The sequence below is a fragment of the Notamacropus eugenii genome, chromosome 2 (assembly GCF_028372415.1).
Source record: "Notamacropus eugenii isolate mMacEug1 chromosome 2, mMacEug1.pri_v2, whole genome shotgun sequence".
NCBI classification, from domain to species: Eukaryota; Metazoa; Chordata; class Mammalia; order Diprotodontia; family Macropodidae; genus Notamacropus; species Notamacropus eugenii.
In genome coordinates, this window is record NC_092873.1 from 169133423 (window position 1) to 169157191 (window position 23769).

The 23769-nt window shown below is 35.8% G+C and overlaps 1 pseudogene; it reads left to right on the top strand.

Moving 5' to 3' along the window:
- The first annotated feature begins 463 nt into the window (after positions 1–463).
- On the top strand, positions 464–11922 carry LOC140522878 (protein N-lysine methyltransferase METTL21D pseudogene; annotated as a pseudogene).
- Positions 11923–23769: the final 11847 nt, after the last annotated feature.

The window sequence follows — 23769 nt, forward strand, 5'->3', positions numbered from 1 at the left end:
AAAATAAATTAAAACTCTCACAAGGAAAACTCTTAATAAAATCATCAATATAATATAAGCTACCTTCAACAGAGTAGAGACTTTATCATTGATTATTGAATATCAAATGAGAGGGAAGTAAAAAATGAGAGACCTAGGATACAATCATGTTAAGTCAAAAAGAACTTTTAAACTTTAACAATGCACCAGGCACTATGCTAAATTCCACTAATACAAAAAGAAACAGAACGACTGCCCCTGCCCTCAAGGACTTTAGATTCTAATGGTAGAAGACAATACATAAAAGGCAGAGGAAAAAGAGAAGAAGGTCTCAGTGAAAAAGACGCGAAAGCTAGGAGTGGACAGAGAATAGAAAGGAGAGATGACTGAAGATGACAGAAAACCAAATACAAAAAAAAAACCTATTAATGAGAGAGGGGTCAAGAAAAGGAAAGCTTGGAGGAATGTAGCACATGAAGGAGATATGGGGGAATTGAAAAAAAAAACTGGTGGGAGTCTGGATGTACGAAGTAGAATCAGAGAGAATGAGAAACATGGGGACACCAAAACCTTCCAGAGATATGGAGACAGGGTGAGAGTGAGAATTAAAGATGAAGTAGTTCAATATAATTGGAAAGCACTGGATTCAATCAAAAAGCTGGAATTTGAATTCCATATCTTCTCCTTGCAATGTGTTCAGTTCTGGGAACACTCAACTGCTGTGGGCCTTTTCCCTCATCTATAAAGAGGGAGACTTATCTCAAAGAATTAAGGATCTTGTCCAGAGCTAAGTCTTAATATAACCTCTTAGCAATTCGATTTCAGTGGAACTAAATCTCTGAATTGATTGAGGCAGGAATGGTCCAACCATGGACAATTAATATTTCTCTGTTTTGCTTTATTTACCAAAAGAGTGATTTCTATTCAGAAATACATATATAATATGCTTATGTATATGTTTATGTATAACTTATATTTGTCTTGGTAGATTGGCTTCCAGTTATTTTATGTATTTTCTACTTATTTTAACAGGATTAAAAAAAACCCTGCTATTTTATCAAAATACATATGGGAAAGTAAATCCTTTTGTGCATCTTGTATATCCTGGGACATTAGTAAAGTTATTTCTCTCACTTATTTTATTGAATATCTCGAAATCTCTAAGCAAATAATCATATCTTTAAATAGATTTTTGCCTTTTCCTTTAACCTCACCTTCTTTTTCTTGAATTATTTCTATGATTAACACTTCTAGAAGCATATCAAACAATAGCAATAGCAACAAAAATTCATTATTTATACCTGATGTTATTGGAAAGTCTTCAAATATTTCTCAAACATAAATAATTCTTGTTCTTGGTTTTAGAAAGACATTGTTTATCATATTATGAAAATGTCTGTTTCTGCATTTATAGAATAAATGAATTCTATTTTCCTCAAAGACTTTTTCATGAATCACTTCAAGTATTTTATTAATCACCTACTATGTCCTAGACATTGTACTGGGTGCTAAGGAAAGAAAGACAAATGTAGCAAGAATATTGCATACCCCTAACCTGACTTAACTAACAAATGCTATATGTACTGATAACTTTATCAGAAGATAATTTTTTGACTGAGTTACAGAACGAATTAATGATCTGTCAAATGAGTAAACTATGAGTAATTCTAGGCAACTCAATTAAGTAAATCAAGTTATCAATAATGCAAACTAAGTTTAAAAAATACTTTGAGAAAATAGATGAAACCAGATGATTAACTATATTGGTATTGTTATTGATTGAAAGAGTTACATATAGCTCTGAGCAAGAGTATATGACAAAAGGAGATTCTATTTGAAGAATTCTAGCAACTGCTTTGGGAATTACGTTTTTTTATTATTTTTGTTTAGCATTTTTTATGGTTCAGCACCTGTTCATTACCTTAAAGTACATCATGCAAAACTGTGAATATGTATACACCTTTTGGGGACAGCTAGGTGGCATTCTGGATGGAATGCTGGGGTGGGCAGCGGCAAGATCTGAGTTCCAATTCAGTCTCAGACACTAGCTATGTGACTCAGGGCCAGTCCCTTAACGTTGTGTTTGCCTCAGTTTTCTCGACTGTAAAATAAGCTGGAGAAACAAATTGCAAATCACTATGGTATCTTTACCAAGAAAACTCCAAATGGGGTCATGAAGATTCTGAAACAATTGAAACAACTGAAAAACAGACAAAAATATGCCTTATGATTTTTGGTCAGTAATTGTCAAAGTCCTATTTAATTATTTATGATATAATATTTAAATCTTTAGTGTATTTCTTATTTATCTTTCTATCTTTTGTCTCTCAGTAAGAAAAGATATATTGAAACTCCCCAGTTTGTTTCCTTTAATTTCTCATTTTTTTCTCTGTAGTTCAATTAATCTTCCCATCAAGCACTTAGATGCTATGTAATTCAAAATACATAGATACAGATAGATATAGATGTACATAGACATACACACATACACACTATATATATATACGTATATATATGTGTATATATATATATATATATATATATATATATATATATATATATATATATATAGAGAGAGAGAGAGAGAGAGAGAGAGAGAGAGAGAGAGAGAGAGAGAAATAATAAATAGACAGACAGATAAACATATTTATTTTTGTTGTTGTTCTGGTTCCCATAGTGTAGGAATTTGTAATGGATGGCTACTTAGCCCTAAAACCAAGATTTGGATTCAATGCCTTTAACATTTATTGATTATGTGAAACTGGAAAAGTCACTTAATTTCTTACTCTTGGCGTCTCAAAGAATATAAATTACATAGAATCTATTATTCACTGGCCAAGGATGTTTGATCTGAAAGTTGTCTATGCCACTGAAATTACAGGTGCAGTCTTTATCCCTATTGCTTCATTCTCCATATGGTGTCTTTAAGTTTATCCTCTTTATCTAGTTTCATTTTTGTGGTTGTTTGTCAGAGATCATAATGGCTACCTCTGCTTTTTTTTTTGGATTTAGTTCAAGCATAATGGTTTTTATTAAAGTTGGAGATTTTAACATTGTGTTATTCGTTAGGTTCCATGTGTATTTCTTATAAAGAATATATTTTAAGAATTTTGCTTCCTGAGTCATTTTGGCAGCCTTCTCCATTTTATAGGTGCATTTATTCAATTTACATTAACAATTATAATTACCTTTTCTTTCACTTGTATTACATATTATTTTAGCTTTCTCTCTATTTGTCCTACCCACTTCATTACTACCCATTCTATTATGAGAAAAAGGAAGTATGGAAAGAAAAGAAATTAAATTAATAATCATAACCTACAGTTTGAAACTGCTTTTTTCACTTCTTTAGATTTACTATCTTCACCCTGCTCAGGCATTGGCAATACTTTTTTCCCTTTATCTTTGTCCTTTCACATTAATTATCTTCTAGCAGCAATGTGATATGCATAAGCCAGAGATTGTTATTTTCTTTAGAAAGCTGAGTAAACTGAGATGCAGAATATTTAAGCTGACTTCCTCAGATATGATCACAAAACTAATGGCAGAGTCAGGAATACATCTTGTATTTATTAAACTTTATGGTATATTTTTTTCCTTAGGCACTATTATTTGTCATTCCTATTGAGCATCTTCCTCATCCTTTGTCCCCAATTTAAATTTTAGCTATTTTATTTAACATAAAAACTCTGGTCAGTGCTCAACCCTGTCCACAAATTTCTATGCACCACAAGTGAATCTTGCCTTTATTAGGTCCTCATCCCTTTAAATCTTCCACTTTCCCTATACTCTTCAGCTGCAAGTAGCATCTAAGAGCAACAACACAAAGAACTTAACAGTACCAATGATAGTTCATAGATACTATGAAAAACTCACTGGAAGAAAAAGTAGCTCAGAAGTCAGTAGGGATGTGATGGTTTTGTGATGAAGCTTTTGGTCCCTTACAATGCACATAAGATATAATTCCTGACAATTAGTTGATAACTCTTTTATCATGGGCAGTGCACTATACTTTGACAGGAAAGGTAGCTAAAATAGTCTTCTATAATGAAAAAGCATTGAATTTGGAGTCAAAGAAGGGTCAGGAAAGGTTTCCTGTAAAAGATGTGGTTTTAGTTGATACTTAAATGAAACCAGGAAGTGGAGACACGCAGGGAGAGTATTACATGCATAGAGAATAACCAGAGAAAAAACTGGGAATTGAGGAGTTTTTACTAAGCTGACAATTGTCTTGTTTATGGAACAGCAAAGAGAAAAATGTCATGAGACTGAAGAGTACATATTAGGAAGTCCAGTGAAAGAAGTCTGAAAATGTAGTAAGAAGCTAGGTTATAAATGACTTTAGATGCCATGCAGAAAATTCTGTATTTGATCCTGGAGGAGATAAAGTCATTGAATGTGTGTGTGTGTGTGTGTGTGTGTATAATTTTGAGGAGCAGAGAAAAATAAACCTATCAAGTACATGAATAAAGGAAGAGTTTCTGACCAAAGGAGAGGCAAAGAGGATCATCAGAAGGAAAATGTATAATTTTGATTACATGAAGTTGAAAAGCTTTTGTATTACCAAAGCTATTATAGCCAAAATTAGAAAGAAAACAGGAAACTAGGGGAAAGGGATTACAGTTTTCTTCTGCTAAAGGACTCATTTCTCTAATATTTAGAGAACTAAATCAAATTTGTAAAAAATACAAATCATTCCTCAATTGATAAATGACCAAATGATATAAACAGGCAGTTTTCAGAAGAAGAAATCAAGTTTATCAATAGTCATATAAAAATGACATTGTTGGATGAATTATTTCAATTTCTACTTTGCCCTCATTTTCTAAGACACAGAGGCAATTTTTCCTTCATCATTTCATAAAATATGATGTCTAGGCATTTTTTCTTTGGTCATATTCTTTTGGGTAGTCCAATAATTCTTTAAATATCTCTCTTTGGTCTATTTTCCAAGTCAATTGTTTTCCTAATGAGATATTTCAAATTTTCTTCTTTATTTTATTCCTTTGACTGTTTTATTGTTATTTGATGTAACATGAAATTATTATCTTCTACTTGCTCAAGTCTACTTTTTAAGGAAATTTTTTCTTCGGTGAAATTTTGTGTCTTTCTTTTTGCAAATTCTGTTTTTGAAGGTATGATTTTCCTGATAGTTTTTGTGCTCCTCTCCTTTTTTTAACCAAGCTGATAGTTGTCTTTTTATAATTTCTTACCTCACACTCATTTTTATATAATTTTTCCTTTGTAATGTTTTTAAAAAAATTGAATATCAATTTTTGACTCTCCTAAGAATTCTTGTTGGACTTATATCCAGTTCATATACAGGTTTGTTTTTTTTTTTTAGAATCTTTACTTGAGGGGGGAGAGAGCCAAGATGGCGGAGTACAAAAACGCACATACACATAGCTCCAAACCCACAACACATAGAACGGCTACAAGGAAGTAACTCACGGCGAATTCTGCACCCAGAGGCCATGGAACATTGGAGCGAGGGAGATTTCTGTTCCAGAGAGACCTGCAAACCTCTCGTGGGGTGTCCTTAGCGCTGTGGACTGGGCACCGGGACTGGGAGCTGAGAGCAGCCCTGTCGCGGCCGCGGCACCAATAGGAAAAGATCGGAGCGAGCTTCAGGGACGGGATCTCCAGTGGCCATGCGGGTCCCTCCACCCACAGAGGGACCTGCAAACCTCTCGCAAAAGGTCTGTCGCGCTGCAGACGCGGAGCACAGCCCAGACCTGCTGCGGCAGCAGCCGCGGCACCGAGAGATACAGATCCCAGCAGGCTTCAGGGATGGGATCTCCAGTGGCCGCACAAGTACCTCCACCCACAGGTGACGGGGGTCAGTGAGAGAGTCTCTTTGGTGGGTCGAGAGGGGAGTGGGGTGCCCCCATAATTCAGGCCCCCCTGGGAGGTAGAAGCTGAGAGGAGGCTGCAGACAGGGGCTCCCCAAGCGGGCGGGAGCCTGGATCCATTGTGGAAGGTCTGTGCATAAACCCCCTGAGGGAACTGAGCCTGAGAGGTGGCCCTGCCCCGACCTGACCACCTGAACTTAATCTCACACTGAATAGCAGCCCTGCCCCCGCCAAAAGCCCTAAGGCTGGAAGCAGCATTTGAATCTCAGACCCCAAACGCTGGCTGGGAGGACCAGGAGGTGAGGTGGGTGTGATGAGAATATTCAGAGGTCAAGTCACTGGCTGGGAAAATGCCCAGAAAAGGGAAAAGAAATAAGACAATAGAAGGTTACTTTCTTGGAGAACAGACATTTCCTCCCTTCCTTTCTGATGAGGAAGAACAATGCTTACCATCAGGCAAAGACACAGAAGGCAAGGCTTCTGTGTCCCAGCCCACCCAATGGGCTCAGGCCATGGAAGAGCTCAAAAAGAATTTTGAAAATCAAGTTAGAGAGGTGGAGGAAAAACTGGGAAGAGAAATGAGAGACATGAAGTCAAAGCATGAACAGCAGATCAGCTCCCTGCTAAAGGAGACCCAAAAAAATGTTGAAGAAATTAAGACCTTGAAAACTAGCCTAACTCAATTGGCAAAAGAGGTTCAAAAAGCCAATGAGGAGAAGAATGCTTTCAAAAGCAGAATTAGCCAAATGGAAAAGGAAATTCAAAAGCTCACTGAAGAAATTAGTTCTTTCAAAATTAAAATGGCACAGATGGAGGCTAATGACTTTATGAGAAAGCATGATATCACAGAACAAAGAGAGAAGAATGGAAAAATGGAAGATAATGTGAAATATCTCATTGGAAAAACAACAGACCTGGAAAATAGATCCAGGAGAGACAATTTAAAAATTATGGGACTACCTGAAAGCCATGATCAAAAGAAGAGCCTAGACATCATCTTTAATGAAATTATCAAGGAAAACTGCCCTGAGATTCTAGAACCAGAGGGCAAAATAAATATTCAAGGAATCCACAGAACACCACCTGAAAGAGATCCAAAAAGAGAAACTCCTAGGAACATTGTGGCCAAATTCCAGAGTTCCCAGGTCAAGGAGAAAATATTGCAAGCAGCTAGAAAGAAACAATTCAAGTATTGTGGAAATACAATCAGGATAGCACAAGATCTAGCAGCTTCTACATTAAGGGATCACAGGGCATGGAATATGATATTCCAGAAGTCAAAGGAACTAGGACTAAAACCAAGAATCACCTACCCAGCAAAACTGAGTATAGTACTTCAGGGGAAAAATTGGTCTTTCAATGAAATTGAGGATTTTCAAGCATTCTTGATGAAAAGACCAGAGCTGAAAAGAAAATTTGACTTTCAAACACAAGAATGAAGAGAAGCATGAAAAGGTGAACAGCAAAGAGAAGTCATAAGGGACTTACTAAAGCTGAACTGTTTACATTCCTACATGGAAAGACAATATTTGTAACTCTTGAAACATTTCAGTTTCTGGGTACTGGGTGGGATTACACACACACACATGCACACACGCACACATACATAGAGACAGAGTGCACAGAGTGAATTGAAGAGGATGGGATCATATCTTAAAAAAAAATGAAATCAAGCAGTGAGAGAGAAAGATATTGGGAGCAGAAAGGGAGAAATTGAATGGGGCAAATTATCTCTCATAAAAGAGGCAAGCAAAAGACTCATTAGTGGAGGGATAAAGAGGGGAGGTGAAAGAAAAACATGAAGTCTACTCTCATCACATTCCACTAAAGGAAAGAATAAAATGCACACTCTTTTTGGTAGGAAAACCTATCTCACAATACAGGAAAGTGAGGGATAAGGGGACAAGCAGGGTGGGGGGGATGATAGAAGGGAGGGCATGGGGAGGAGAGTGCAATTTGAGGTCGACACTCATGGGGAGCGATAGGATTAAAAGAGAATAGAAGTAATGGGGGACAGGATAGGATGGAGGGAAATATAGTTAGTCCTATACAACACAACTATTATGGAAGTCATTTGCAAAAATACACAGATTTGGCCTGTATTGAATTGCTTACTTTCCAAAGGGAAGGGGTGGAGAGGGAGGCAGGTAAAGAAGGTGGAACTCAAAGTGTTAGGATCAACTGTCGAGTAATGTTCTTGCCACTAGGAAATAAGAAATACAGGTAAAGGGGTATAGAAAGCTATCTGGCCCTACAGGACTAAAGAGAAGACGGAGATAAGGGCAGAGAGGGATGATAGAAGAGAGAGCAGATTGGTCATAGGGGCAATTAGAATGCTTGGTGTTTGGGGGGGCGAGGGGATAAAAGGGGAGAAAATTTGTAACCCAAAATTTTGTGAAAACGAATGTTAAAAGTTAAATAAATAAATTTAATAATAATAAAAAAAGAATCTTTACTTGAAGCTGTTTGACACCATTGTCTTCTTCTGAGTTTGTTTCTTGATCTTTCCTATCATCATATTAGCTGTTTGTGGTCAAGTTATTTTGTTGATCTTGGCTCATTTCTTCCAGTCTATTTCTTGACTTTGAATTTTATGCCAATTTCCAACTCTGTGTTTGTTATGGGGAAACGGAATGACACTGTCTTAAACCCTAGGCCTTTCCACATGATTTAGAGGGAGTTTTGGCTTATTTTGACGTTTTGGGGGCATTTTATTTGTTGCAATCTAGGGAAATGTATATTCATTGCTCACCTGGTCCACTCTCTTTTCCTTACATAAAAAGGGATCCTAATCCTTAAAATTGCATTCTATACTGCTCTGCAGGAAATGGAAATTTTATTGGTCTTCCAAGTCCTTGTTTCCTCTTTCCTGAAAGTATTCCTCTCTATCATTGAATTGTAACCCAGAACTTAGTATTGGCAATGAAGTTTCCAAACAGTATCTCTTCCAATGTCCAGTGCTACTTCAGGTATCTTCTCTTATCTCTTTCTGACTAGTTGAAAGGTTCTTTTACTCTCTCTGCTTGAGAATTTATGAAGCTCTTGCTACTTCCTTTGTCATCTCTGACTCCCACCACCAGTATTTTTTTTCACATGGACTCCAGGCCAGTCTCACCCCCATGTCACAGATCTTTCTTTCCTTCTTACATCCTGTAAAATCAAGCACCCCAGCATACACAGGGGGACCTGCTATCACAGGTTCTTTGATCTGCTTCTCTAAAAGGATAGGCAACTTTTGAGGGGTCAAAAATAATTTTAATCAAGCACATGTATCATTCATTTAGTTCATGGGAAAAAGTCAGCACCTTGATTTTCAGAGAAAATAGAGAAAAAGTCAAAAATCAATAGACATTCTTTCAAAATGTCTGACCATTAACATACAAATATCTTTACAAGAGAGGGAACATCTGTGTTCTCAAAGCCAGAGGGCTCTTTAGCAGCTTCCCAGAGTCCTCTTCCATCCAAACACACACTTCTAGTCAATAAGCCCTAAAGGAAAACCTTACCCTCATAGTACTTATACACTTTTCAGAGCCAGAGGGCATAAACCTCTGACCCAGTGCCTCAATAGAAAGAAGCAAAAGACACTTGGGACCCTCCTACAAAATAACTCCCCTAATCAAGCTTCCCTCAATGGGCAGGCCCACCAATTGGTGGGGAAGATCTCCTTTAATCACATTATTCCATCAAAGACACTTTTAATAAAACAAAAACAGCAAAAGATCCTAATTTGATTGCCAGTACACCTCCAAAATTATATTGAGCTGGAAGGATATCTCACCTTGACATTTAGTTGGTTTTGCCATTCCAGAACCTTTTTAAGGCATTATATTAAAGTTATTTGGTGAAGAATGTTGGAAGAGCTTAAATGAGTACTTCTTCTACTCTTCTAACTTAGTTCCACTCCCTTGGAGTTAAATTAATGCTCATGAATTCAGTCTCAGAACTATTATTTAATATATGTGTGTGAAATTAGAGAAGCTACCTCATCCATCTGGAGTTCATGTTTGTCAAGAGATTTTGTTAGAGTAGATAAGATCTATCTCTCAGGTCCTACCAAAAGATATATTCCATGATCCTTTGATTTTTCTTTTGGTATTGGATAGTTTTGTGCTATACAGTCTTTCTTCACATTTTGTATATACCAGCTTACCTTCAACTTCTACCTGTATTTACTAGTTCAGTCCTATGAAACAACACAAAGTCAATTCTCCCACTTATAAAACAGTCTGTGGGAAAAAAACAAAGTGGCTAAAAAATTTAAAAATGCTTGTTTACTTGTACAGGATCACATAGTTCATTATGTGTTTTTTTTTTTATTTTGCTTTTTACTTAAATTTTTATTTTCTAGGATCAGAAATGATAGAGAGGAATATGATCTATGTTCCTTTAAAGTTAGGGTATTTTTTGACTTCATTTAGTTTTGGGTGTGTGTAGCTATGCTAAGAGAAAAAAAAGAATCAGAAAAGCACCAAACAAGATGGGGCAGGCAATCACATGGTGGTCAAAAGAAGTGAAACAAGGATATTGTCAAGGTCTCTCTCAAGAACTTTGGATTTGACTGTGCAACATGGGAGACACTGGCACAGGACTGCTCAGCATGGTGTGCCCACATCAGAAAGGGTGCTGTGCTCTATGAACAAAGCAAAATTGAGACAGCACAAAGTAAATGTAGGATGCACAAATTTGGAATATCCACTTCAAATATTCCCACAGACTATCTGTGCCCAATCTGTGGTAGAGCATTCCTAGCTCCTATTGGTCTGATTGGCTGCAGTCAGAGATACTGAAATTTCACTTTATTATGATGATGCCATTTTGGTCCTCTTCAAAGACGAAGGACAACAACCAACCATATATGGTGAGACAATTGGATCTGTCTGTTGATCTGTAATGTCTGTATTGCTTACAGTCAGACAGTTGGAAGCCTTGTCTGTTGGATGATCTTTGTTTCTTTGTATTTTCTCTGAAGTTCAGGGTGCTGACTTACTCCCCTGAATGGTATATGTGCTTGAAAAAAGTGATTGTTGACCCTTCAAAAATTGCTTTCCTTTTAGAACAGCAGATCTAAGAACCTGTATAGCAAGACTCCCTGTGTAGTCCTCAGTCCTTGCTGATACACACATATATACATACACACACATACACACACATATGTACACACATATGTATATACACACATGTGTATATACATACCTATACATATATTCACATCAATACACACATACACACACACATATATATAAGCGAGAGTGTGTGTAGTGCCATCACAATATTCACAGTGTCTACAGCAGCTATGAATATGCTGACACAGATAATGATCATAACTCTGAATGAGATGAACTCACCCGCAACACAGAAGTGCATAGTAGAGTGGATCAAAAAACTGAATCCTAAATATGCTATTTACAAGAAACACTTGGGTGCATTCATAGGGTTGCAGCCCAATGGCAGTGTTGGCTGGGTGTTTGCCAGCCTCATCCTGGCCACTGGGAGAGCCATGGTCGTGGCAGAGGAGGCAGTGGAGGGGCTGTAGAGCTTCATGTTCCTGCTGGAAAAGCGGGATGACTGGTGCTGCAGCTCCAGCAGTATGGCAAAGGCAGTGTGGGTTGTGTGGTGTGGGATGCTGCCATCATCCTGGAGATGCAGCATTTCTCAGGCACTGCCACTGAAACACATGTACTGTGTCTGAGTTCCATGCTGGAGCTGGAAGCTGGGGGCTCATGGTGGTCACGTCAGGCCACATATTATAGTCACAGATCTGGTGGAACTACACGACTTGGTTAAGTAGAATATTAAAATGAATGAGCATCTCATTGCTGGTTCAGTACAAGCCAAGGTCCTGAAATGGAATGAAGAAAGAAAAGAATATTTCTTTCCATCTGATTCCATATTGATGGCTGACTGTATATACTATGAAGAGTCTGTGGAGTCATTGCTAAAGACTTTATAGAATCTCAGCGGGCCTAAAACCTGCATCATATGTTGTTACAAATAGCAAACTGTGGGGAAAAATCCAGAAATAGAAAGTATTTTGAGAAATTGCAGCATTGAAACCTTTCATCATTTTGTCCAAGTTGGCAACAAGTAGATAAGCTAAACATGTGAATGGGGCTTATAAGAATAGCATGAAAAGTTTTCACCACATATTTGTATGGCTTGTCAAAGAAACTGGATTTGAATGATAGAAGTAGAGATATGGCTGCTACTTTGAATTCATAGAAGAATTTTACTAAAATTCAACCAATGTGACCTGCCAGCATTCCTAAAGATGGTGCATTCCCTGCATGTTGGATGAGACTGAATTGTGACCAGTTTTTGTTTTACTCAACATGAAATTATGTTTTAAAGACTATTTTGTGGTGGATCATGTGTTAAATTTATGCTATAAGAATAACTTGTGCTTTCAAGAAACTGAAGAGAATTGATTTTATTTCTTGAAGGGACAACTTCTGAGCCTCACATCTGCACTTCAAATTGTATTCAATCTGGCTAAATGTAAAAGAGGATCTCATGTGTCTGAGTTTTGTCCCTAATAAAGTTAGCAGCCTTTGCTTTAAATAGATTCTATTTTAATTACATTTTAAGATAGACTTAATATTTTAGAAAGTCCTCTTGGTTCAAAGATAAAATAAACATGTTCATGTTTATTTTTATTTGTTTTTAATTTTGTTATTATAAATTTGAGAAATATGAACATTTCTTTCTACAAAGAAGTACAGCAAAAGAGAATTGCTTACAACTGTGAAATTTGACTATGTTGATAGTTATTTTAAAAAATAAAACATGGTATATCCAATACTAACATGCATGTCTGTCTGCTTCTGAATTTTTCTCTATTTTGTGTATTTTTTCAATGTTTCCTTAATGTTCTTTTGTTTTCTTTTTTTTTAATATCACTACCTCTCCATTCAACCACTAATTAAAGTAATTACATAAAAAAAGAAACACATTTGAAAAAGATAGATACACACAGAGCACAAGTAAGAGCCTAGGGCAGAATCTATTAGGCTTCAGTTAAAGTAAAAAAACAAAACAAAGGGGTAGCAAAGAAAAAGGAAAGGTGTTTCTTAAAGAAAAAGGAAAAAAAATAGACTCAATTAAAAAGAGATATGGAAGGAAACTACATCTTGCTCAAAGGTGCCACATATAATGAAGCAGTACTAATACTAAACATTATGGACCAAGTATTATAGCATCTAAACGTTTAAAGAAGAAGTTAAATGAGTTAAAGGAAGGAATAGACAGCAAAACTATACTAATGGGGGAGCTCAACTGTCCCCTCTCAGAACTCAATAAACCTAACCAAAAACTAAATAAGAAAGAAACTAGGGAGGTAAAGAGAATATTAGAAAAAATTTGGTATAACAAATCTTTGGAGAAAACTTAGTGGGAACAGAAAGGAATATATACCTTATTCAGAAGCAATGGTACCTATTAAAAAATTAACCATATAATAGGGCAAAAAAAATCTCAAAATCAAATCTAGAAAGACACAAATATTAAATCTATTCTTTTTGGATCATAATGAAATAAAATGCATTATGCAAAGAGCAGTGGAAATATAATTAAAAAGTTGGAGACTGAATAATCTAACGCTAAAAAATAAGTGTGTCAGAACAAATTACAGAAAAAAATAAATAATTTCATTAAAGAGAATGACAACATTGAGACAATATACCAAAATGTATGGCATGCTGCCCAAACAGTGCTTAGGGGAAAATTTATTTCTCTCAATTCTTAAATCAACAAAGTGGAAAAAGAACAGATCAATGAATAGAGTGTGCAACTAAAAAATAACTAGGAAAAGAACAACTAAGAAATACCAATTGAACACCAAATTGAAAATCCTAAAAATCAAAGATAAGGTTAATAAAACTGAAAGTAAAAATTTTTTTTAAAAAGTTATTGTGCTAATAAATAATTCTAGCAACTGATTTTATGAAAAAAATGATAGTCATTAATTAATTTAATTATAATAAAAAAAGAAAACTAATATCCACTATTAAAAATGAAAGGTATGAAATCACCATTAATAAGGAAGACATTAAAGCAATCATGAAGAAATATTTTATCCATTTATACGCTAACAAATCTGACAATCTGGGTGAAATTATTCAATATTTACAAAAATATAAATTGCTTACATTAACCAATCAGGAAATAGAATGCCTAAATACACCCAACTTACAAAAACAAATTGAACCAGCCATTAATAATAATTAACAAACCTTATATATACACTATGTGTAGTGGGAATAAGCTAGAAGCTTTCCCAATAAGATCAAGGGTGAAACAAGGATGCCTATTATTATTCTATATAGAAATGGGAGCTGTAGCAATAAGAGAAGAAAAAGAAATTGGAGGAATTAGAATAGGCAATGAGGAAACAAAATTTTGACTCTTTGCAGATGATAAAATGGTGTGGTTAGACAATCCTAGAGCATAAACTAAAAAAATTCCTTGAAATAATTATCAGCTTCAGCAAAGTTTCATAATGTGAGATAAAACCACATAACTCATCAGCATTTCTTTTTATGACTAATAAAGTCCAGCATTAAGAGATAGAAAGAGAAATTCCATTTAAAAAAATCTCTAAACACCATAAAATACTTTGGAGTCTACCTGCCAAGAATTCACATTCATGAATTATATGGGCACAGTTACAAAACACTTTTCACACAACTAAATTCAGATTTAAACAACTGAAAAAATATCAGTTGCTCATGGAGATGCCCAGCCAATATAATTAAATTTGACTTTGTCCCTCCTCAAAAGTATTTACTTCTAATTATCCCCTCCTCCCATTTGCCCTCCCTTTGATCATCCCCCCACACCCCACTTATCCCCTTCTCTCCTACTTTCCTGTAGTGTAAGACAGATTTTCATATCAATTTGAGTGTGCATGTTATTCTCTTCTTAAGCCAAATGTTAGTAAACTTCACTTTTACCTCTCAATTCCTCTCCTTTCCCCTCCATTGAAAAATCTTTTTCTTTCCTCTTTTATGAGAGATAATTTACCCCATTCCATTTCTCCTTTACTCCTACCAATATATTCCTCTCTCACCCTTTAATTTTATTTTTTTTAGATATCATCCCTTCCTATTCAACTCACCCTCTGACCTTTGTCTATATATATATATATATATATATATATATATATATATATATATATATATATATATATATATATATATATATATATATATATATATATATAATCCCTCCAAATACCCTAGTACTGAGAAGTCTCAAGAGTTACAAATGTTTTCTTTAAATATAGGAATGTAAATAGTTCAACTTTGGTAAGTCCCTTATAATTTCTCTTTCCTGTTTACCTTTTCATGCTTCTCCTTATTCTTGTGTTTAAAAGTCAAATTTTCTATTCAGCTCTGGTCTTTTCATCAAGAATGCTTGAAAGTCCTCTATTTCATTGAAAGACCAATTTTTCCCTTGAAGTATTATACTCAGTTTTGCTGGGTAGGTGATTCTTGGTTTTAGTCCTAGTTGCTTTGACTTCTAGAATATCATATTCCAAGACCTTTAATACCTTAATGTAGAAGCTGCCAGATCCTGTGTTATCCTGATTTTATTTCCACAATACTCAAATTATTTGTTTCTGGCTGCTTGTAATATTTTATCCTTGATCTAGGAACTCTGGAATTTCGCTACAATATTCCTAGGAGTTTTTCTTTTCAGATCTCTTTCAGGAGGTAATCTCTGAATTCTTTCAATATTTATTTTATCCTCTGGTTTCAGAATATCAGGGCAATTTTCCTTGATAATTTCATGAAAGATGATGTCTAGGCTCTTTTTTTGATCATGGCTTTCAAGTAGTCCCATAATTTTTAAATTATCTCTCCTGAATCTATGTTTCAGGTCAGTTATTTTTCCAGTGAGATATTTCACATTGTCTGTTATTTTTTTATTCCTTTGGTTTTGTTTTATATTTTCTTGATTTTTCATGAAGTCATTAGTTTCCATCTGATCCATTTTAATCTAAGAAATTATTTTCTTCAGTGCTCTTTTGGATCTCCTTTTGCCTCTAGCCAATTCTGCTTTTTAGGACATTCTTCTCCTCATTGGCTTTTTGGATTTCTTTTGCCATTTGGGTTAGGCAGTTTTTTAAAGTATTATTTTCTTCAGCATTTTTGGGTCCCTTTTAGCAAGCAGTTGACCTGTTTTTCACGATTTTCTTGCATCATTCTCATTTCTCTTCCCAATTTTTGTTCTACTTCTCTTAATTGATTTTCAAAATCCTTTTTGAGTTCTTTCATGGCCTGAGAGGAATTCATATTTTTCTCATAGACTTTAGATGGAGGAGCTTTGACTTTATCTTCTTCTGTTTGCATGCTTTGGTCTTCCTTGTCACCAAAGTAAGATTCTAGTCTGATTCTTTTTCTGTTTTTTGCTTATTTCTCCAGGCATTTACTTGACTTTTGAGCTCATTGTTAAGATAGATCTCTGCTTCCAGTGGGGGTGCAGGTGGGGGTGCACTCTCAGTCGCTAGATTCACCCACAATCTGTGGGCCTAGAGCTTCAGAAACAGTTGCTATCTCTGTCCCTGCTGCTGCTATGGCTGCTGCAGGATCCTCTGCCCCCTCTCCTTCTGCTGCCCTGGGGCTGGACCACTCTACTCTCCTACACTGTTACCACAGACTTTTTCTACTGACCTTCCTATTTGTCCTCAGCGCTTTTGGGTCCTGAAGTCTGGAAATTGCCACAGGTGTGAGAGGTTCAGTCTCCCCAAGACCTTCTCAGGTCCTGTCTGTGGCAACACAGCCCACGTTGGACTGTGCTCTGCTCCCAGCATGGTGTGATAAATACTTCCCAGCAACCTTCCAGGCTGTCTTGGGCTGGAGATTTGCTTTACTTCATCATTCTGTGGGTTGTACAGCTACAGAATTTGTTTAGAGCCATTTTTTACAGGTATTTAGATGGGCTTGGTGAGAGTACTTTAGAAAGTGTGTGCTGTTTGTTGGTCAATTTGGCTCTGCCCCTGAAGCATTTTTTTAGTTACTTTATCCTTTCTTGTGTTTTTTCCCTTTTGAACTATTTCTTCTTTCACAACTGTGACTAATGTGGACATGTTTTTTTACATGATATCACATATATAAATTTTATCAAATTGCTTATCATTTTCAAAAGGGGGAAGTGAAGGGAGGGAAGGAGAAAAATCTGGAACTTGAAACCTTGAAAAAATGAATGCTAAAAATTTTCTTGACATCTAATTGGAAAAAAAATAAAAATACTATTACACTTTGAAAACAAGATTAGAACATTTGTTTGACCTGGAAAAGGTGGTGATGACTGACAAAAGAGAAGGTAAAGCTATTCACATTATGTGTCCCTTCTGTTTCCTCTGTGAAGTAGAATGACCTTTACCTTAAAAATTTGAAAGATAAGATATCTAACAGGAAGTTGATTTATAAGTAAAATGATAGACTAATAGAGAACTTAATGGATCTTGATGAATTCAAGTTCCCTAGCCTAGGTGAACCTTAAATTAGGGTCCTAAAATAACTGGAAGATCAAATTACTAAGCCACTGTCAGTGATATTTGCAACATTTTATAATATGGGAGAGAATATTACTCTGAAGACTTTTAAGAGTTATAAACAAGAATTTTATAAAGGAGATAGCATATGGAGGGTATAAAAATGATTTCAAATTTATACAATATGTAAATACATATATATTATGAAAAAATTGCAACAAAAACATAATTTAAACCCCATTAAGCTTTACAAAGTGTACTCACAAATGAAGTAATTTTTATTTATTTGGTTTTTGGGGAAGTAAGGGGCATTTAACTGTCCTAGTACATAGATGGCCTAACTTAGAGCCAGGAAGACTGACATTGACCTTGGATAAATCATTTAACCTCTTTTTGCTTCATTGTCCTCATGTGTAAAACAGAAATAATAATGGTATATACATGCCTGAGTTGTTTGAACATCAAATGAGATGATAATTGTAAAGCTCTTAGCACAGGGCCTGGCACACAGTAAGCACTATATAATGTCAGCAATTATTACTATTATTATGGTTTTGGTTTGTTGGTGTAACTGGTCTTCTAAGCCTAAAGCATTTTGTATTCTCTATTCCATGTTCAATGAGTTTCCTAAATATTGAAGAGAATGTTTAATGGAATGAATACTGAGAACCTCTATAAGGAATTGACTTAACGGTTTGTTCATGGAGGTGAACATATGTTGTTACAGACACTCTATAGGAGCGAAATGTGTGAATTTTGGAAGATATAATCATATAGGTGTAACCAGCTTTTCAATATGTTCTTGTTTTCTGGTTTATTCCTTTGAGACTTATCTGAATTTTCCCATTTGGAAAGTCCCCTCTTGTTTTGAGCTGAGATGACATTCTCCCATCTAAAGAACGGATTTGCTCTTGGGTATTTTCTGCCATATTCTCATCTTCATGACCTCTCTGATTTATGGTATTTCATTTGGATAAATAGGTTTATTCAACATTCACTGTAAAAACAGTGTTTGGTGGGATTTTAATTGGTGAGTTCAAACTAAAGGATGATTTTTTTTTTCTGAACCAAAATCATACTGGTAAACTAATAATATTTGTAGAGGCTAAGACATATAATTCTAGTTTAATGCTTCTCTTGGATACAGGCAGAAAGATTACTAGAGACATCCAAGGCCCCTATGCTGATCCCCACAAGACAGAAATTGGTCTCTTTTGAAGAGACCTGTACTAGATTCCAGAAATATCTTTTTTCCTACACACTATAAATTTGATTTAGAAAATCCATGTAGGCATACATGCCTTACATGGCATACATTGACATATAGATACACATAGTTTGAATACTGAAGAACACAATGTTACACATATATAATTGGCAAAGGGACTTTAAGTCCATGGGCCTCAGACTTGGTGTTTTCCATTAGAGATATTTCGCTATTTGGGGTTGTGCATGATCTTCCCTCTAACTCCTGTACCGGTTGCCTGATAAGACTAGTAGTTTGACACCATACATATTTAAAACAATAGCCTTCAGGAGACCTGATTGGACCAGACTGGACCTGATTCCTCCTCTTTAACTCCTATGGAAATAGTGCTTTGGAAGCATATCTCTAAGATAAGGACAATAAAACATCACTTATTCTGTCTGCCTCACAGACATTTTTAAAGGCATGATAAATATTGATAAAATCTTCTGGGATTAATCTGTGAAGTTATTTAATTACACAATATTAATTTCATTTCACATAATAAATCAAACATTACAACAGGCAGTCTGTTAATTCTACATACTGTAGTTCCTGACCTTTACTTTGGTAATTCCAATAGCAATTTTCTTCACACTGACATAAATCAATTTAGTCATTCCTTATTGAACCATCTCTCTGCTTGTAGTGTTTATATCACCTACACTGTGGCTTATGCTTGGTATTACATGTGTATATTTTGATATTTTTTATATATCTGCTATGATCACAACAATGTGGTGAGCCCCTGCAGCATTGTAGTTCAGAAACCCATCCATTCTTCATTTTATGAACCTTTTGTCCATGACTTGCCTTGAATCCTCCACAGAACATCTGATGAACATTTGGGGGATCTTAGTCTATATCTTTCTACATGGCAAGTGTAGCAATGGAGAACTGACATGCTAGTAGATATAATTAGTAAAGAGTCATAGACGTGGAGCTGAAAGGCCTCCTAAATCAACCCACTCATTTTAGAGGTAAGGAAAAGAAAGCCAAAACTAAGAATGAGATAGTTAAGTTATTTGCCTAAAATGACAGTGACAAGCATAAGCAGTGTTATTTGAAACTGATCTTCTGTCTTCAAAGCCAATGCTCTTACCCCATACAATTCGACTCTTACTAAATGATTAAATCCTCTACTTTTCTTGTTGTACATTTCTATGTTGATACATTTTAAGTCATTTTCTAATTCAGTTATTTATTGACAATATTCAGTAGCTTGTCCATACCTGTCATGTACTTTACTACTGGGTTTTGGATGACTCTCAGCTTTAAATCTTCAAAATCTTTAGTATTCTCTGACTCATGGTATAACAGAAAGCACCCCAAAATATATAAGAGGCTCTGCTTTCACAGGTTCTTTGATTTTATTTTCTGAAAAAAAGGCAACTTTTGAGGGGTTAACAATCTCCTTTAATCAAACACATATATTACTCACTAATAGAGAAAAATACAAGAAGAGAATTAAAGACCAACAGATAGGCTTCCAACTGTCTGACCATAAGCAATACATGGTCAATTGTTGTCCTTCATTCTCAAAGAGGACCTAAATGACAATGTGTTTGACTGTGACTGATCAGACCAATATTAGCTCAGAATGCTCTACCACAGATTGATTACAGACAGTCCACACGAACATTTGGGGTGGATACTCCAAAATTGTACATCTTATGTTTCCTTTTTGCTGTTTGAATTCTGCTTTGCTCATAGAACACAGCACCCTTTCTGATGTGGGCACACCATACTGAGTAGTCCTGTGCCAGGATCTCCCATGTCACACAATCAAATCCAAAGCTCTTGAGAGAGACTTTGAGAGTGTACTTGTATTGCTTCTTCTGACCAAAATGTCATCATTTGCCCCAAGAGAGTTCTACATAAAATAGTCTTTTTGGCAAGCATACATTTTTTATTTGAACAACGTGGCCAGTCCATTGGAGTTGTGTTTTCTGACGCATGGTTTGAATGATTGGACCTTGGTGTCTGGTATCTTATTCTGTCAGGTGATCTTCAGAATCTTCCTAAGATAGTTCAAATGGAAACAATTCAGTTACCTGGCATGGCGCTGGTAGACTGACCATGTTTCACAGGCATACAACAATGAGGCCAGCACAACGGCTCTGAAACCTTCAGTTTGGTAGTCTAATATCTCTTGTTTCCCATACTTTTCTTCCGAGCCTCCTAAACACTGAGCTAGTTCTGGCAATACATGTGTTAATCTCATTGTCAAGGTGTACATCCTTGGAAAGTACACTATCAAGGTAAGTGAACTTATCCACAGCATTCAAAACTTCTTCATTTGTTGTAGCCAATGGATCCATATATGGATGGTGTGGTGGTAGCAACTAATGGAGCACCTGTGTTTTCTTGGTGTTAATTATTAGACCAAAATTAGCTTGATCCATACTTGGTTTTATCTCAGTTTCAGAGGCTGCATTGAGTTCACAATCATCTGCAAACAGCAAAATATGCACCAACACTCCATTCACTTTGATCTTGGTTGTAGCCTTTTCAAATTAAAGAATTTACTATTAGTAAGGTAGCTGACCTTGTTGCTGTGTTCATCCTCATTGAAAGCATTTGACAACATGGCTGAAAACATCATACTAAAAAGATGGGAGCAAGCATATAACCCTGCTTCACAGGTGACTGGGAAGGCATGAGAGCATTGTCCACTATCTGGAAACCAGACAAACATGCCATCATGAAATTGATGTACAATACTGACGAACTTCTCTGGCCAACCAAATTTTGACATAGTTTTCCAAATGCTTTCATGACTAACAGAGTCAAAAGCCTTGGTCAGATCTACAAACTTTGCATATAGACCTTTGTTCTGCTCCTGGCATTTCTCCTGGAGTTGTCAGGCAGCAAACACCATATTGACTATTGCTCAGCCCTTTCTGAAACCACACTGGCTCTCAGTGTGACCATCTTCCAGGTGAAGGATCAGACTATTAAAAAGGACTCTAACAAGAATCTTGCCAGCAATGACTAAGAGAGAGATCCCCCCGTGATTGTCAAAGGACAATCTATTTGCTGTACAAATGTACAAAAAAACCCAAATGTGCAAAAAGTAAGCAATACAAATGCACAGATCAACAGACAGGTCCAACTGTCTGACCATAGATACCAAAGAAGGAAATACCAGCATCTGAGTTTTCAAAGCCTGGGGACTCAACGGCTACCCAGAATCTCATCTGGCCAAATAATCTTCTTCCAGTGAGTAAGTCCCAAAGTAAAACCCCACCACAGAGTAATTATGCTCTTCTCAGAGCCAGAAGTATGACCCTCTGACCCAGTGCCTCAGTCGAAATAAACAAAAGGTACTTGGGACCTTTATATAAAATAACTCCCCTAATCAAGATTCTCTTAATGGGCAGGCCCTTTGATGGGTGGGAAAGATCTTTTTTTAATCACATTAAAATAATTAACAATTCAAATATATATCCTCTTTCTAGCTAAAGAAACTCTTGGTTGATAAAGGCATGATTCAACCAAAGGCTCTTGATTATACTAAAACAAGAACAGCACAAGATCCTACTTTGCTTGCCATTACACATGGTCAAATACAATTACAGACAGATCAATATAAAAAAAACCTTGGTTTTGGGGGGAACTTGGTATCAATAAAAAGCACTGCATAATTTCTCAAAGGTAGTACAGGATAAGATGTTCTCCATTCTTATTCAAGTTCAATATCCATGCTTGATAACTGTCTAGTATATTGATGGATGGGTATTATACATTGTTTATCCAATTGCATATCAGTAGTAATGGTATTCACTATTCTTCCATTGGTTGTTACCATATGAACAAAACCCTTTTTTGAGATATTTGAATTTAATTTAGGAGACTCCATAGTGTTATGAGGCTTGATCCAATTAGCATACTATCAAAACAAATGAACATATGGAGGAGCCTGTCATTTATAACAGAAAATCTTCATCTATATTATTATGCCATGGACAATTTGACAGTCTACTGAGGTCTATGAACCCCTTCACACGTTAATAATTTTGAATCATGAAATAAAACATGAGAATACAAAGGAAACCAATTTTGTTGAAACAAAGATCTAATTTTTCCCCTTCTGAGTGCATGGATTTTGCTGGAATCTGTTCATGGGCCTTGGAAGTTCATTCCCTGGGCTAAGAACCACTGATTTATAGGGAATCTCATTTCCATTTGTACTCTGCAAAGAGTATTTTAAAAAATAACATTCCTACTTTTCTATGCAGGAGATCTGGGGATCTGTGTTACATTCTAAATATAGGGGTGTATTTGAGGATGAAAAAATGTTTTCAATAAAAATCTTTATAGATCTGTTCCTTTTATATCTCTCTCTCTATATATACCTTCTGGTTTCATCATTAAATGATTTAGTTTAGCTCAGTCTCTCTCCAGACATTCTTTAAACTTCTTTTCTTCCATACTTCTCACAGTTACATCAAGTAATACCATTTATAACGTCCAATCATCCTCCATTCAAAGATTTAAGAAATTTTATTTTTTTGTTTCTAAACTAGTGTTTTTGTTGGTGGCCATATCACTCAGCTTAGTTAAGAGACCAAATTATTGCTGAATGAGAGAGTTTTTAGTATCTTTTGTGCTCTTTATTCTCTGCTGTGACTGATTTGTGTTGCTTGTATTTCCTTAAAGAATCATGACTGTGTCTATTGATGTTTATTCTTCTATTGAATTTCCCAATTCTGTCCACAGACCAGTGTTGTTGTTTTTTTAAATATATAATTTATTTAGTTTTCAATTCTTAACATTCACTTTCATAAGAATTTGAATTCAAAATTTTCTCCCCATCTCCCCCCACCCCCTACCTCAGCACAGCAGGCACCCCATGCACCTCTTCCTCCATTCTGTCTTTGTTTATGTTAGCCACCCTTCTTCCATCCCCCTTCCCCTCTCTTTTCCTGTAGGGCAAAATAGATTTCTATACTCCACTGCCTGTATAGCTTCATTTCCAGTTGCATGCTAAAACAATTTTTAGGATTCATTTTTAAAGCTTTGAGTTTCATATTGTCTCCCTACCTCCCTCCCCAACCACCTTCATTAAGAAAACAAGCAGTTCCATATAGGTCATACATGTATAACAATGCAAAGCACTTGTATAACATTAATGTTTTAAAAGACCAACCACATTTCCCTTTGTCCTATCTTGCCCCTCATCTACTCACATG